At 45.3% G+C, this 14966-nt stretch overlaps 1 protein-coding gene and 1 long non-coding RNA gene across 3 annotated transcripts in view; both read left to right on the top strand.

Annotated features, from left to right (window-relative positions):
* Positions 1-14966, top strand: part of TRIO (trio Rho guanine nucleotide exchange factor) — a 255846-nt gene that overhangs the window by 49011 nt on the left and 191869 nt on the right.
* On the top strand, positions 4284-13932 carry LOC127476437 (uncharacterized). Of its 2 annotated transcripts, none has more exons than XR_007906617.1 (2): positions 4284-4298; positions 13780-13932. It is a non-coding gene; the product is annotated as an uncharacterized LOC127476437 (long non-coding RNA). The 2 variants fall into 2 exon arrangements; XR_007906618.1 differs by lacking the exon at positions 13780-13932 and adding an exon at positions 7485-7637.

Below are 14966 nucleotides of genomic sequence, written 5' to 3'. Positions count from 1 at the left end.
AGGCTTTTGACATGGTTTCCCCAAAGCAACAACCTTGTGTTCAAGTTAGGAGACTGTGATCTAGATAGGTGGACTGCTCATTGAGTGAAAAACTACCTGAATCTTTAAGCTCAGAGGGTGGTGGTTAATGATAAGTTTTGTACGGGAACAAGTTTAATTCCTCTGTGCTGAGCCCTGTTCTGTCTCACATCTTGATCAGTGGAGGAGGAGGCCATGTGCCTTCATTAAGTTTGTGGGTGTCACCAGACTGGGGAGTATGGTCCATGTGCCTGAGGGCAGGCTGCCATTCAGAGCAGCCTATATAGTATTGAGTTACGCACTGACCTAATGGAATTCAACATGGACCAATGTGAAGTCCTTCAAGTGGAATGGATTAACTCCGTGCATTGATACAGTCCGGGGACTGAGTAGTTGATAGCAGCTCTATACAGAAGGGAGTGGCTGGCCTGATGGACAGTAGGCAAAAAGATGAGCCAGCGGTGTGCTCTAGCAGTGAGGAAGGGTAACAGCATCCTGGGCTGTGTCAACAAAAACTTAGCTAGTAGATCGAGATGATGAATTTTCACACAGTATTCAGTATCTGGAATATTGTTTTGAGTCCAGCTGGTGAGCCACTAACATTGCTGGGATGGACCTGTTACTGTGTGAGGAGGCGCTGAAGTTCAATCTGGAGACAAGAAGGCTTCAGGGAACCTAATCGTAACTTTCAGATACCTTGGCAGAGGGAACTGAGAAGAAGTCAGACTCTCTATACATGTGATATGAGGAACAATAGACAACAGTCATGAACTGAAACATGGCAGGTTTTCACTGTAAGGGTCATTGACTCTGGAAAAAGTTGCCCAGAGAGGCTGTGGAATATGGCCCAGGGAGATTTCCAAGACCCAGCTGCATTAAACACTGAGCAACCTGGTCTGACCTCAGACCTGATCCTGCTTTGAGCAGGAGATTGTGCTGTGGGCCTCCCAAGGTTCCTTCCAATCTGAGCCATTCTGTATTTGGAGCCAGCGTCCAAGTTACACACAACCAACAGGGGCTGCTTTGTCTTTCAGGGTCCTAAAATGTTTCAGGTACCCTTGTTGCCTGAGAATTTTTGGATTACTTATTTTAAGTTATAGGCTTCAGTTCACTTGAAGGGTATCGAAAGAATGTGAATATCCACTGGCATTTCATGTTTTTTAACAAGAATGTACTGAGAATTCTGAGATACTTCTATGACTAGTGAAGTTTACCCATTACCCCAAAATTCAAATCTTTCTCAAGTGCTCATGTAAACTAAAAAGAATTTAGAAATTTTATGGATAAATGGAGCTGTAAATTCTTACTCCATGAATTTAATACTGCAATGATACTTCAAGAAAAAATAGAAAACTAGCATGGGGATGAGACTGTAAGAAAGGAAACAGAAAATGAGGACAGCGGTCAGTTATAACTTTACCATGTGTGCTGTTGCTTTGCATAGGTATGCAGACTGTTGCAACATGGTGTGGTTTTGTGCCTTTGTGGGGTGTCTGGGTGTGCTGAGGAGCAAGTGAGTGGCTGATGGTGGTCTCTGAGGATTTCAGGCAGGAGCAGCTGGGCTTCTTCCTCCCTGGCACCATGTTGGGAGCACCCAGGCTGTGCCAGGCAGTTACTGGAGAGAAGAGAACAGTTGCAGGTCTGACCCAAATGTGCCTGCCACTGCAAATGAAAGAGTTTGCTATGTGACCCCTGTTTAGCTTGGATTTAGGTACTGTGTATAGACTGTCTCTTTTTTTCCCAATTCATTGGGGGATAATTGTTTCTTTGATAGGTTTGCCCACATGATGTTGGCAAGGCTCGCATTTAGTACTATATGGATACTTACTGGCCTGTCACAGTGAGCTGCATTCATGTTCAGCAGTAAACCCTGGCACCGGGTTCTAAGTTGAATTGCTTACATAGTTGGCATAGTCTTACTGAAGTAATTGGCGATGTATGGAGCAGTATTTCATGGTAAAACACTCTTTCAAGTGCCTGAGTCATGTTAGAGGCATGTTGTCTGGAAACTGCTGAAAGAGATTCCTTGTTGGTTTCCTTTGTACTCTCATTTCCTGAAGAAGAATGAGGGGTTTAGTAATTTTCTTTTTGTGTAGCAGACTGACATGGAATTGTGGTGGCCCTCAGCTAGGACAGCCCATGTCCTAGGTTAGTTGGGAAAGGTATTAGTGCTGCAGATTGACATGCTGACTGTAACACAGATCAAATGGTTTCCCCTTTGTGTAGCTGACTGTCAGTGACACACTTTCTGATACATGCATCAGGGAAGCATTCTGCTACATGGTGAGCACAGGAAAATGATAGGGATTCTGTCTTTCTTGATTTCCTTAAAAAAAAAAGATTTTCTTAATTATAAAGCTTTTTTTTTTAATGAGTTAATCTGCTGTTAACTGTTCTAACAAAATCATGCTGCTTTATTTGAAAGTCCTGGAAACCAAAGGGAGGGTTCATGAGGTATTGGCAAATGTATGCAGGAATCTGGAAATTATCTGGCTTGCTCCTCGTTTTGTTGTATGAGTTGTTAAACAAGTCTGTGGAAGACTAGTGCTGATGGGGAAGCTGGAATCTTTGTCTGCCCAAATGCTTCTGCTGTATGGAACAGTAGTAATATTCCACATAACAGTGAGAGAGAAAGGACTGTCCTAATTTGGGGTTGTCATCTTAAATGTCTCTAAGCACCAAAGTGGCATTGCCTAATTTAAAGCAAATAAGTATATTTCTTTTTTCCTTGATGTAAACTAGGTAACTTTGGTAATGCAAAGGCCAGATCAGAGTTCAGCTTTTCCTGAAGCATTAAGACGACAGCCTGTGAATAAGGCTTAAGCTGTAGTCTGATAAGACGTGGCACTTCACAAGAGCTGTCATGGAGTAGAGACATGGAGTTAGAGACATTGAATCAGTTTGCCCAGAAATGCTCCAGTTACAGCCTGGATTTCTTGTGCTAGTGCATGGGTGCCCTGTGACACTCTCAGTCACTCTTGGGAAATGACTGAAATTTTTACATTGCTTTTCATGTTTTGTCTTTACCAACCCAACCCAAACCATCCAGGTGTTTTTTTTTGTCTGAGTGCAGTAATCCCTCATCCTCATAGCTGGTATTAAGAAATTTAAATCCATAGTTTATATTATTCAGGTATGTTGACTTTTTGATTAGAGATGATGAAATAATGAGACATTAGATATCTTCAGGTGAAATCAGGCAGCATATTTTATTCTTCCATGTAATTTATCTAAGTTTTATCATCTAGTGCTGTAGGTAAGAGTTGTTACTCACCCTACTAATGCGTAGTTTGTTCTTAATTAAATTGCTGATGTAGAGCGTTATCCAAATCTGAGGTATGTGTAATGTTGAAATGATGAATTTATCAGCCAGTCAATAATTGTGCAGGTTATTTGTTTGTAGAGTAGTAACTAGACAGAATACTGGGGTGTTGATAGGGTTTTTTTAGTTTTGTTTCAGAGAGGATTTTCTAGTGCTGTAGAGATCAAGGAAGAATTTAAATATGTCATTTAAGTTTTCATTTTCTAAGGTGGTGTGTATGTCAACTTTCATTTAGATCATGGCAATATCTTCTTCAGGAGGATAAGAATTTCAGAAATGGTGTATGGATGTTCAGGGATAACTGAAGGATTCTGCTTCATGTAAATATAAGCAGAGATGAAATGATTAAGGAAATAATTCTAGATTTCATTATATACTTCTGTGAGATCTCCTTGCTAGCAAGTCCTCATGTATAAGAAAGCCTTTTATGTAACAAATCTAGATTGCAGAATTCATAAAAACAAAGCATAAAACTAAATTTACAGTTGATCCTAATAAAAAAAAATTGCAGATCCTTGAAGCTGCCAGCTCTAAAGGTGGAAGTAGTAACCGAGAATTGCTAGTGGACATCAAGCTAGTGTTCAAATTCTACAATTGAAACAGTAGGCCTGTGTAGGATGAGTAGGTTGACTGTTGAATTTAAAGTACATTGGTTGCTTTGCTGTTAGTGGTGGGTGGCTTAAGTCCAGACATTCAAGCGGTGAACTCTGTTACTAAGTTTTACTGGAATGTCATTGCCTAAAGTTCAGATAAGGAATAAGAAAACATATAATAATAATATTTTGCTTGTCATAGATACATATATATATATATGTAAAAGATTAATAGTTTTTATTTACAATAGTGGTCTTTTCTATTATTGAGTTTTATAGTTATAAGATTCCTAGCACATGACTCCAGACTTGTATGTAGCCAGGATAGAGACTGTGTTTTTAAACTGTCCTCCGATCTGGGAACAGTTGCATCTGGGTATTACATAGGATTAAATAGCAATCATTGTCAAAGCCTATTTGGTAGTAAATCCAGGCAGAGCAACTGTTAAGCAAACTGACAATCAAGCAAACTGTACAGGCAGAAGATACGCATTGACAAAGATGACTTGGATTTGGAACATGTACTGTTCCTTTTTTCATCTGACTGCTCAAACAAGATGGAAAAATGTTTTGACTTGGAAATAGAGCTCCTTGGAGAAGATAGAAACCCAGCATCTATGGAAACTACAACAAATGTACTGGGGCCTTGAACTCAAATCTTAAGGTTTTTTGCATTGGGATTAATTTTTCCTGATAAAGGGATAAGGATTTAAATTCCTGTTGTTCCCAAGTATCACTTAGTTTATCCTTTCTGTTGGACACGGACATATTGAGCCTCTGGGGGTATGAACGTGTTCTTATAAATGGGATGCAGAACAAAAAACTGGTGTACTGATACTTCTGAATGGTAAGTCACTTGAATATTTCTTGAACACTGTCTTGTAATAGCATGTTATTGTATAATATTCAAAATTAAATTGAATGTGTAGCTATAATATGGTAGAATCATCTCTACTTGTTAGTTAATGACCTTGTAAGATGGAGAAACAGAAAACATAGCTATGGTGGGTGAATCTTGACAGTGCTTCTTGACAATGTGTCAAAGCAATTCTGTATTCTTTTACTCTCCAAATAGATGTGGGTAACACTTCATGTTTTAGCTTGATGTAAGTGATAATGGCAGCTATGGTATTAGGTGTCAATCAAAATAGTGTGCTTGTAATATTAGTCATCTGCTGAAGGGAGCACAAATGCAGATACTAAACTCATTATGAAGAAGGAATGCCTTTGGTGTGTTCAGGGTGAACAGCACTTCCAAGTAAACGAAGAAGATTCTAGAGATAAAGGATGTACACAGATAAGCTAATGGCTGCGTATGTCAAAATAACATTGCTCACCTGACAACTATTTGTTTAAAGATGATCTTGGAGCCAGTAGCAGCAGTTGTTTTCTTGCTCTAAAGCTGCTGTTCTGGAGCGTGAAAATTCAGAGGATGGCATTGTAGCTGCCTGGTGTAATGTAGTAATTCTGGCTCTTGTAATTTGATCCATAATCTCCAGTGACCTTTCAACAAGTGCTCTTGTCTGCTTTAGATTAATATTATTGTAATGCAGGGTTTCCGTGATACTTCCCTTAAAAAGAAATATGCATCTCTTCTTGTAAACAAGAAGGACCGCTTAAGATCTTTCCCAGTTGAAGACTCTAGTTGGCATGTGACATACAGTTAACTTTGCTTGGGCATGCCCCACAGTATGTTAAAATTCAAGCTTGCAGTTGACCTGTTAACATGTGGTACCCTTGAACAGAAATATATGGATGCAATTGGTTTATCTAGCTTAACAGTTTCTACTTGTTTGATGGGCTGGAATTTCAGAACTGGGTCTGCTCCATGGTCAGTTACTAGAACCAGCTCTTAGTCTTAACTAATATGCTGCTGTTCTACTATGCTTTATAAATGTACTGAGGTACCAGGTATGTGTTGAGTGAGCAGATCATATTTTCTTTTTTTTTTTTGATTGTCAGTTTAAGCATAAGGAACTTTTTTTTTTAAGTCCACATTATGTGTATTTTTTTACCATGTGATATATTGATTTTTGTTAATTATAGGTAGTCACTTTGTTGATATTGCTATATCTTCCTCTTGGAGGTGCACATGTGGATGGAGTGCCTTGATATTGACCAATAACTGCCAGTCAGTCTTCCCTTAAGGAAGACAAAGACGAATATTTCAGCCTACACTTTTTTAACAATAGAATGTGTAAAATCAGTTACAGATATTTGACTTAACATATAGATCCATATTGAACAAATTGTTGTTTTCTTTCACCTGTCTGTCCTGCTTTAAATTTGTGTTTGAAAGTTTGTGTACTGGCATGCCTCGTGCGTTGGGTTGTATTTGTGAAAAGAGTTTCTTCCTGATAAAGCATGCTAGTTTTCACAGCCTTTCTTTTTTCTGAGGTCATGAAGAAGTCTATTTTTCTTGAAATTTTTCTTGAAATTTTCATTTCTTGCAGATGACATGTCCATTTCAGCGGGGAGATCTCTATGATCTCTATTTGTTCAGTTTCGTTATTTTTAACCAGTTTGTCAATGGACAGCTATACTTGATAATCAGAATTTAATGCATGGGAGCCTTGGTTCAGACTACTGATGTGGTAGTGGTCAATCAAACTAAGAATCCCCAGCCTGCTTTTGGTAATTAATGTAAAACTCTGACTTAAGCTGGCACTGCCACCAAAACGGAATGTTCACTGAATTATGCTCTTGACAGTGTGGTTGTGTGGAGCTTGGCAGAGCCCATTCCTTGGCTTTTGCAATGTGCCCGTGCATGTGTGCACATGTTTATCTCCTCCAATCATTTCATGAGCTATCTGTAAGTGTTAGCACCTATGTCTGTACCACAAAAATAAAAATAGCTTAGTTTCATAGTGGACTTGGGAGTTAGCACTTTGATAAAGGCTTAATGCTTAATAATGAATTACCTCCTTTTTTGGAAAACTATAAGTAACTACAAGTAACTTTCCTCTAAATCTTTATAATTAGTCCACTGGCTACCAGTGTTTGTTTCCTGCCTACCCTAACTGTATCATACTGCATTAATATTTTTGATACAAGGAGTTACAGTGCCTAGTTGTCTCAGTCTGGAGAGACTAGACTGTTTGCTAAAGAGGGTGAGTTGTGAGGTAGACCAAACTCCTCTCTCTCTGCAATTGTAATGTCAAATTAAGGGGCTTTACTCGAGGAAAATGTGGAAAAACAGAAGAAATAACAACCCTTTATTAAGAAATATATGAATGTTGGCAAAAAAAAAAAAAAAAAACAGTAACACCAAACAAAACAACACCAGCAACAACAACCACAACAACAAGTCTAAAAGAATACTCCTCTGTCCTTTAGCACAGTCCTAATTGCGGTCTGCAGGGAGCGCTGTTGGGCCGCTGGAGCTGCAGGGCCTGCAGTACCTGGTCACGGTCGGCAGGGGGCGCTGTAGGACTGATGGAGCTGTAGGACCTGCAGTACCTGGTCACGGTCGGCAGGGGGCGCTGTGGGCTCCGTCAGTCACCCGCGGGAAGAGGGGACCGGAGAGAGAGGTCCCGGACCACGAGGGGAAGCCGAGAAGGAGATGAGGGGGGTCCTCGCCTCCGTGGGGGCGACAAGGAAGGCAGGCAGCACACTCCCACGGGAACTCACCGCTGTCTCAAGTGGCGAAGACTCACTGCAGTCTCAGGTGGTAGTGTCTCCAAAAAACTCCTCCTCCTCTCCCGCGGGCAAGCAAAAACTCTCCGATGAAACACAGCGGCTCCGGCGGGCGGGACAGTCAGACAGGTTGAAGCCAGCAGGATGGGAGGGCGAGCCCCCCCAGGATTAACAGCCAAAACAAGCTAGACCTCCGGTCCCCCTCCCCAACGAAAATGCCTGTCTGCACCCAAGAGAGCCAGCCACACACCCACCCTGCCTCTCCCCTCCCAGCCAGAGTCTCCACCAGCCCCGCCTCCGTGCCTCTTCCTTATCTTTCTCCAAGATCGGTCGTTAACCCAACCCGGCTACATCTTTGGTAATGCTAATAACCTCCCTCCCCCCACTCACTCCGTTTCTTCTCCCTTGGAGTGGGGCAGGGGGAAGGAAAATTCCCCTGATTTCCTAATCTATAACATTATCCACCCCTAATTTTTCTTCCCCATGCTGCCACACTTATTAGGTTAAATCTTTGATCCTCATACGTACATGCAGTATTCCAACTATATACTCATCCACTAGTAGGTAGATACACATACAGATACAGGTGCAGGGTTACATACAGATACAGTTACAGCCAGCTCACCCCAGAGTAAGGTTTCCCTGAGGTATGCACCGAGTTTCTCCATCTTCCTGCATCACCCACCAGGTGCAGCCGGGCCCTTGGGCAAAAACAATCCCACGAATGGGTTTGTCTTTGCTCGAGGTAGGGTCAACCCAAACCTTTTTTCCTAACACACCCCTCGCGTGAATCACGGGGACCTTATCTCCATCCACGGTGTGGAGGGACTCTGACTGGGCAGGGCCGGCTCGGTTGATGGAACCTCTGGTGTTAACTAGCCATGTAGCCTTTGCTAGATGCTGGTCCCAGTTCTTGTCTGTCCCTCCACCCAACGCCTTCAGGGTGGTTTTCAACAGTCCATTATGTCGTTCAACTTTCCCTGCGGCTGCTGCGTGGTATGGGATGTGGTACACCCACTTGATGCCATGCTCCCCTGCCCAGGTGGCAACTAAGCTGTTTTTAAAATGAGTTCCGTTATCTGATTCAATGCGCTCTGGGGTACCATGTCGCCACAGGACTTGCTTTTCAAGGCCCAGGATGGTATTTCGGGCAGTAGCGTGAGGCACCGGGTACGTCTCCAGCCATCCAGTGGTGGCTTCCACCATAGTAAGCACATAGCGCTTACCTTGGCGGGTTCGTGACAGTGTGATGTAATCGACTTGCCAGGCCTCCCCATACCTGTACTTACTCCAACGTCCACCATACCATAGGGGCTTGAGTCTCTTAGCCTGTTTAATGGCAGCACAGGTCTCACAGTCATGGATAACCTGGGAAATAATGTCCTTGGTTAAGTCCACCCCTCGGTCTCGTGCCCATATATGGGTGGCATCTCTGCCCTGATGGCCTGAGGCATCATGAGCCCACCGTGCTAGGAACAACTCTCCTTTGTGCTGCCAGTCCAAGTCCACCTGTGACACCTTGACTCGTGCGGCTCGGTCTGCCTGTTCATTGTTGCGATGCTCCTCATTGGCTCGGCCTTTGCGCACATGGGCATCTACGTGGCGGACCCTCACAGTGAGCTTCTCTGTTCGGGTAGCGATGTCTTGCCACGTATCAGCAGCCCAGATGTGTTTTCCCCCGCGTTTCCAATTGGCCTTCTTCCATCTGTCCAGCCATCCCCACAGAGCATTGGCTACCATCCACGAGTCAGTGTAGATGTACAGCTTTGGCCACTTCTCCCGTTCTGCAATGTCCAATGCCAGCTGGACTGCTTTGAGCTCTGCGAATTGACTCGATTCTCCTTCTCCTTCAGTAGCTTCTGAAACTTGTCGGGCGGGGCTCCATACAGCTGCTTTCCATTTGCGCTTCGTTCCTACAAGGCGACAGGAACCGTCAGTGAAGAGGGCGTAGCGTGCTTCTTCTTTCGGTAGTTTATCAAATTCTGGAGCTTCTTCAGCCCGTACCGCCTGCTCTTCTGCTTCCTCATCTGCTAGACCAAAACTCTCGCCTTCCGGCCAATTTGTGATGACTTCTAGGATCCCAGGGCGATTCAGATTTCCAATACGGGCACGCTGTGTGAGCAGAGCGATCCACTTACTCCATGTAGCATCAGTGGCATGGTGTGTGGTGGGGGCCTTTCCTTTAAACATCCAGTTCAGCACTGGTAGTCGAGGTGCCAAGAGCAGCTGTTCTTCTGTGCCAATCACCTCAGAGGCAGCTTGTACTCCTTCATAAGCCGCTAGGATCTCCTTCTCTGTTGGGGTGTAATTGGCTTCAGATCCCCTGTAGCTTCGGCTCCAGAACCCAAGTGGGCGACCTCGAGTCTCACCAGACACCTTTTGCCAGAGGCTCCAGGAGAGACCTTTATTCCCAGCTGCAGAATAGAGTACATTTTTCACATCTGTCCCCGTCCTGACTGGCCCAAGGGCTACAGCATGTGCAATCTCTCGTTTAATCTGTTCGAATGCCTGTTGCTGTTCAGGGCCCCACTGGAAATCATTCTTTTTTCGGGTAACCAGATAGAGAGGGCTTACGATTTGACTGTACTCCGGGATATGCATCCTCCAGAAACCTATGGCACCCAGAAAAGCTTGCGTTTCTTTCTTGCTGGTTGGTGGGGCCATGGCTGTGATCTTATCGATGACTTCCGTCGGGATCTGACGACGCCCATCTTGCCATTTCACCCCCAGGAACTGGATTTCTCGGGTAGGTCCCTTAACTTTACTCTTCTTTATGGCAAAACCAGCTCCCAGGAGGATCTGGATGATTTTCTTCCCTTTCTCGGAAACCTCCTCTGCTGTGTCCCCCCATATGATGATGTCGTCAATGTATTGCAGGTGTTCTGGAGCCTCACCCTTCTCTAATGTGGCTTGGATCAGCCCATGGCAGATGGTGGGGCTGTGTTTCCACCCCTGGGGCAGTCGGTTCCAAGTGTACTGCACGCCCCTCCAGGTGAAAGCGAACTGTGGCCTACACTCTGCTGCTAAGGGAATGGAGAAGAATGCGTTTGCGATGTCAATAGTAGCATACCACTTCGCTGTCTTGGACTCCAGTTCATACTGGAGTTCCAACATGTCTGGAACAGCAGCACTCAGCGGTGGGGTGACTTCATTCAGGCCACGGTAGTCCACAGTCAGTCTCCATTCTCCGTTAGACTTACGCACAGGCCAGATAGGACTGTTGAAAGGTGAATGGGTCTTGCTGATCACCCCTTGGCTCTCCAGCTCACGGATCATCTTATGGATGGGGATCACAGAGTCTCGGTTTGTCCGGTACTGCCGGCGATGCACTATTGTAGTGGCGATTGGCACTTGCTGTTCCTCGACTTTCAGCAACCCTACGGCCGAAGGGCTCTCCGAGAGGCCGGGCAGCGAGTTCAACTGTTTAGCCTCCTCGGTCTCCACAGCAGCTATTCCAAAAGCCCATCTATGTCCCTTGGGGTCCTTGAAGTACCCGTTCTTGAGATAGTCAATGCCCAGGATACATGGGGCATCTGGACCAGTCACAATGGGGTGTTTCTGCCAGTCTTTCCCGGTCAAGCTCACTTCAGCTTCAACTATGGTCAACTCTTGAGATCCTCCAGTCACCCCCGAAATGGAAATAGTCTCTGGTCCCACATGTCCTGAGGGCATTAACGTACATTGAGCGCCAGTATCAACCAAAGCCTGATATTTCTGTGGGTCTGACGTGCCAGGCCATCTGATCCACACAGTCCAATAGACACGGTTGTCCCGTGCCTCTACCTGGCTAGAGGCAGGGCCCCTCTAACACTCGTCTTCATTCTGCCAGTCATCGTTTTCCTCTTGTGAACGTCGACGGGAGGTGCCCTCTACCGAGTCAGATCCCTGCCCGCAGGATACTGGTACGGCACTCACTTTCGCAGACTTCCCCTTTTCTTTCTCTTTCAACTCTTGTACTCGGGCTGCTAGGGCCCGGGTAGGTTTCCTGTCCCATCGTCTCATGTCTTCTCCATGGTCACTTAGGAAGTACCACAACTCAGTTCGTGAAGTCTGTCTGTTCTCTCTAGCTGAGGGGCGTCTGGTTCTCACTGGGGCCGTATGGAGATTGTTTCTCTCAATCTTCTCTTTCAACCCTGTAGTTAATTCCTTGAGCTCATTAACTATTGTCTCTACAGAGGAGATACGGGCCTGTATCGGTCCTCCGATCATACTGTCGTACAACCGAAGTTTATTTATTACAGACATCACTGGCTCCCGCTTCTCCCCAGCCTCCAGTGATGTCAGGTAACCTTTATGTATGGACGGCCCCATACGTGTAAAGCTCCACCACATCTGTGGTGTACACTTAACCTTGTCAGGATCGTTGGTAGGTTGCCCATCCCCCCCAAACAGTACTTCTAGCAATGCCATTTCTCTCAGCCGTAGGATTCCTTCTTCGATGGTCTTCCAGCTCTTGGTGTAATGATCTGCCTGCAAGGAATCTCTGTAAATGAACCTCTCTCTCACACCATCCACGAGCCGTGCCCAGAGAGACAGGGGCTTCGATTCCCTCACAAACACCTCCTCAATACCCACATCTTGGGCAATGGACCTCAGGAACCTCGCTTCACCACCATCAAGGTTTACTGCATCACCTGTAGAGTCCCAAACTCGGATCATCCAGGCCAGAACGGGCTCACTCGGACGACGAGCAACATCTGCCCGTAGATTCCGGAGGTTATTATACGATAAAGACTCAGTGATGATTTCTGTCTCTGGAGCAGCTGCTTGTGAGGACCCTGCCTCTCCATCATCGTCAACTAGGCGAACTGATTTGGCTTTACATTTCTTCCTGTGGATAGTGGCAACCTCCGTTGGTTTAGTCTGCCCCTTAGTTTTTTCCTTATCCTGAGTCACCTTGATATTAGGCATCTTGTCCTCGTCTTTTCCTTTCCCCTGGGAATGCTGCACCATACCAAGCAACTTCCTGTAGGCAATGGCCAAGACCCCGCATGCAGCTGTCACCTGCTTCTCCATGGATCCATCACGACCCCTCTCCCTCACAGCTTTCATTATTTTTATAGGGTTCAGGAGTTGTTCAAGGGTAAGTTTCCATGTCATGGGAGCTGAGCAACTTTCTAGGAATTTACCCATGTCCTCCCATAACCCACGCCACTCGAGGTTTTCCACCCCTGGGTCAGGCTCCTGAACGCCTTCTCGGTAATTCTTGGCCTTGGCTTGGTATATCAGGTATGCTATAGTGGCACAATTTAGGATGAAAAGCCCAACAATTGAAATGTCTCGGACATCTAAAAATGATTTAAACTTCCCAGAGGCCATTGTATCGTATCCAAAAGGGAACTGAATAAAAGGTTGGGCGCGTGCATTCCCCTGTGTGTCTCCATAAGAATGGGTACTATTATCCTTAAAACCCCAGAGGAAGCAGCTTAGGCTAGAGCAGTAGTGTATCCTTGAGGATATGTTCCGGGTGAAAATCACAGGTGCTGAATTTGCCGTGTCATATACCCAATGCACAAACTCAAAAGTACTTATTGCAATGTAAGTACTAGTATGCGAACTGAAACACGTTGACAGGTGGGACAGGTATCTTGGCATGGTCATATGCCAGAGGAGAGCAACAACCCCTAACATCATGGTGCCTACAAATTCAAAAACGCGTGTCAATCACACAAAGGGTAGTTATTCTTTTTCCACCTTTCCTCTTTCGGGCCCCACGTTGGGCGCCAAAAATGTCTCAGTCTGGAGAGACTAGACTGTTTGCTAAAGAGGGTGAGTTGTGAGGTAGACCAAACTCCTCTCTCTCTGCAATTGTAATGTCAAATTAAGGGGCTTTACTCGAGGAAAATGTGGAAAAACAGAAGAAATAACAACCCTTTATTAAGAAATATATGAATGTTGGCAAAAAAAAAAAAAAAAAACAGTAACACCAAACAAAACAACACCAGCAACAACAACCACAACAACAAGTCTAAAAGAATACTCCTCTGTCCTTTAGCACAGTCCTAATTGCGGTCTGCAGGGAGCGCTGTTGGGCCGCTGGAGCTGCAGGGCCTGCAGTACCTGGTCACGGTCGGCAGGGGGCGCTGTAGGACTGATGGAGCTGTAGGACCTGCAGTACCTGGTCACGGTCGGCAGGGGGCGCTGTGGGCTCCGTCAGTCACCCGCGGGAAGAGGGGACCGGAGAGAGAGGTCCCGGACCACGAGGGGAAGCCGAGAAGGAGATGAGGGGGGTCCTCGCCTCCGTGGGGGCGACAAGGAAGGCAGGCAGCACACTCCCACGGGAACTCACCGCTGTCTCAAGTGGCGAAGACTCACTGCAGTCTCAGGTGGTAGTGTCTCCAAAAAACTCCTCCTCCTCTCCCGCGGGCAAGCAAAAACTCTCCGATGAAACACAGCGGCTCCGGCGGGCGGGACAGTCAGACAGGTTGAAGCCAGCAGGATGGGAGGGCGAGCCCCCCCAGGATTAACAGCCAAAACAAGCTAGACCTCCGGTCCCCCTCCCCAACGAAAATGCCTGTCTGCACCCAAGAGAGCCAGCCACACACCCACCCTGCCTCTCCCCTCCCAGCCAGAGTCTCCACCAGCCCCGCCTCCGTGCCTCTTCCTTATCTTTCTCCAAGATCGGTCGTTAACCCAACCCGGCTACATCTTTGGTAATGCTAATAACCTCCCTCCCCCCACTCACTCCGTTTCTTCTCCCTTGGAGTGGGGCAGGGGGAAGGAAAATTCCCCTGATTTCCTAATCTATAACACTAGTATAATTAAGCCTTTGATTCAGTTGTAATCAATTGGTAGGTGCTGATAGACTAACAGGTAGCAACACTGGGCTGAACTGGTGAAATTGAAGCAGACTGGAAAATTTTACTTCCTATCTGGAGGCTCTGTAGCAATTCTTTCTTACTGTAACTAAGAGTGATTCAGTTATTTGGATATTTGAAAGCAAATGTTTTGTAGAGGTAAGGGGCTATTGCTAAGAATCGTAAGCCATTTCAAACAGCTCAAGACAACAACAGCAAAGGAAATCATGATAAACTTGACTGTCAGATTTAATTGGAAGTCTTTGTGAGAAATCAAATTTTTAAATACCAATGTCTTCAGCGTGGAATAGTATGGAATAATTGGAAAGGTTAAAAAAAAAGTCTGATAAGGTCAGGGAGCTTATATCCGTAGAAAGTCATTGAGCCAAAAGTTTGAAGGATGACAGTTCAAAAAAATCTGAATGTAAGAACAGTCATTTGAAAAGTGATTTGAATGGCAGTCAATTACCCAAAGAGGTCAAAAGCAAGCCTTCTGTAAGGATGGGATTATCTCACATCTGCCAGCAACAGGCGGATTTGGTAGGCAACTTAAGCTTCTGATATTGGCCCTGTCTGAGAAGCCTTTTGGACTCATTCAAG

Source organism: Manacus candei, unplaced genomic scaffold, assembly GCF_025592945.1.
Source record: "Manacus candei isolate 608988 ecotype Guabito, Panama unplaced genomic scaffold, ASM2559294v1 h1tg000049l, whole genome shotgun sequence".
NCBI lineage: Eukaryota > Metazoa > Chordata > Aves > Passeriformes > Pipridae > Manacus > Manacus candei.
Note: the sequence above shows the minus strand (reverse complement) of the source record. Positions and strands in the feature narration are given on the sequence as shown.